Genomic DNA, 2,745 nt, shown 5'->3' with positions numbered 1-2,745 from the left:
TCTAGTACTTTCTTTAATATCATTATACTTTTAATGAGAAGTAGTTATCCTATCAAATCCGTTCTGCTAACGACCCTCCACTAATCAAGGAAGCGGTGGGTGAGAGTGGACACCCATTCAACTACCATTTTATAGGCAGTTTCCTTATACCCCCCTTATAGATTAGCTTCGTGAATGAGGCATACTAGCGATTTGACTGACCATATTCTTATACATATAATATTAAACCTTTAATTATAATATATATATAAGGTGTGTTTTAAAACTTTTTAAAACTTCAAGGGTTTATATAAATTTCGAAATTTAAGCTGTTAAATTCAAATTTAAATAAACCAATTCACTAGATTTAATATTTATCTATTAATTAACTATTAATCAAATTATTAAATCTTGTAAGGATTATCTAATTAAATTAATCAATTAATTTAATCCTAATCCTTATCCCTCTAATTTCGAAAAATAGGGTAAGGATAATTATCCAATTAATCTAATTAAGTAACAATTATCCAAAAAACAAGAAACCCTAGTTATCCTCTAGCATATTTCGAAATTTACAAGGGAGGAGGCTAGGGTTTTCAAAACCCTAACCCTAATTTCGATTAGGGTTCTTTGGAGGCTAGGGTTTTCGAAAAAACCCTTTGATCCAAAACCCTAGAAATCGAAAATTTGGCCTTTAGGGTTTAATAGCTATAAACCCTAATTTGCAATTCAACAATTGTAGCAATTCAATTTAAAACAACAATGGCTCTGATACCACTGAAGGGTTTTAGGTAAAACAAATAAACTAGAAAAACAATTCCTAAGTTCACATGCAACCTACTTTGGATCTATGTTTTAACTATTGAACATACAACTTTGAATTGCAATACAAGAACCCTAGAGGAGAGAGGCTATTATCGAAAATAGTAAACTAGGGTTTAGGGTTTACATACCTTTCAATTGTTATAGCAAACAATTGATATTCCCTTGATCTTGATCTTGATCTTCTTGGAAGCTTTAGCACCACAAGTGTAATGCCTCTAATGGAGTCACACCCAAACTAGCAAGAAGGAAAGTAGAAGAAGAGAGAGGGGAGGGAGTATGCAATTTCGGCCACTAGGGTTTCTTCCAAAGAATTCAGTACCCAAAATGTGAGCCAGGAGGCTCCTTAAATAGTTGAGGGATCTAGGGTTTAAGGGAAACCCTAGTTATCCTTTGCTTAGGGCCTAAGCAAACCCAAAGGCCTTATCCAAGCCCCTATGGACGAAATTATTAGGGTTTCCCCTAAAGATTTCGTCCACCCTCTTCCAAGGGGGTTCTAGAGCCTTCCACTCAACTATTAGATAATTGCAAACTAGTCCCTGCACCTTATAATTAATTCTTTTAACCCCAAAATCAATTCTGATTAATTTCTGGCTAACAATTAATTAAACATAATGATTTCTAATTAATATATTAATCCATTAACATATTAATAAATCATTTATATATATATATATATATATATATATTAATTTATTAATCTTATAAATTAATATCTCTCCTTTCATAATTTCCTTGTCCAGTTGCTAGGTTGAGGGCAACCCAAAAGGACTGTGCTGCTGTCAATTCAAGTACATACCAATTATAGTTATGGGCTTAGACACCTAATCCAACACAAAGAAATCGAGATTTTTCACGGGCGGCGCTTCGACCGGTAAGTGGTGAGATTCTCGGGAATCTCGGGGCTTCGGACCTTCGTCGGGGCTGAGGTATGAAAACCGGGGCTTCGGGATATTTCTTGCACGTAAAACGGAGTAAAAACGCAAGAGGAAAAGAGGAAATGAGCACTTATGCCCGGAACCCGCGCATCCTTTTTATAGTGGCTGAAGGCCCTCGGTACGCTGGCCGTACGAGGGTACGCGGGGTGTACTCGGACGTCATGCATGACCGCATCTTCGATTGTCGGACTTCGGACGGGACGGCGTAGAGGCGTAGGGGGCGACGTGGACGATCCGGAGCCTAGCATCCGAGTACGCTGGGCGTACGAGGGTACGCTGGTCGTAAATCGTCTCGTTTTGTGCACCTCGAACTTGTAAAATCCGTCACTTTCGCATACGAGCTCTGATTTTAACGTTCTTTATATCCACGCGAAGGTGAGAAAATACTCTACAACTTTCATTTAGACTTCGTCGGCTAATTTTGATTTTATTTTTAATTATATTTTATTTAATAGTCCGGGACACGATAATTCCGTTAAAAATCCATAACTTCTTTATCCGACGTCCGTTTTCGTATGTCTTTTTACCATTGTACTACTATTGTAGAGACCTTGAACTCTCGTTTAGGTTGCGTCGACTAAAAATCGCTCGATCTTTATTCCGAATTTTTTAGCTGTCAACCGCTGTTCCGAAACTTAGAAAAATCATAACTTCTTCATATGAAGTCAGAGGGCGTTCTTTTTATGTATACTCACGGTTTAACGTAATCTATGACTTTCGTTTAGATATCTTAAGGCTAAAAATCATTCTCGTGAAGTTTCACTTTTTACGTTTAGCAGTGTTTTACCGGGTGTGTCGTGGATTTTCGATTGGTCATAACTCTTTCGTTATAACTCGGATTTGAGTGTTCTTTATGTTTTTGGAAACCTTGGCACGATATCTAACACTTTATGTATCCCAATTAAGATTTTAGAACACTTCATTTTTGACGCTAATTTCGTTGATTCCAAATAGTTCATTATATTTGACTTTTTGAATGTTACATTTGACTTAAAATATCGGGTTG

The sequence above is a fragment of the Lactuca virosa genome, chromosome 2 (genome assembly GCF_052849685.1).
Source record: "Lactuca virosa cultivar CGN04683 chromosome 2, Lactuca_virosa_CGN04683_v6, whole genome shotgun sequence".
NCBI classification, from domain to species: Eukaryota; Viridiplantae; Streptophyta; class Magnoliopsida; order Asterales; family Asteraceae; genus Lactuca; species Lactuca virosa.
This window is presented reverse-complemented; position numbering follows the sequence as displayed.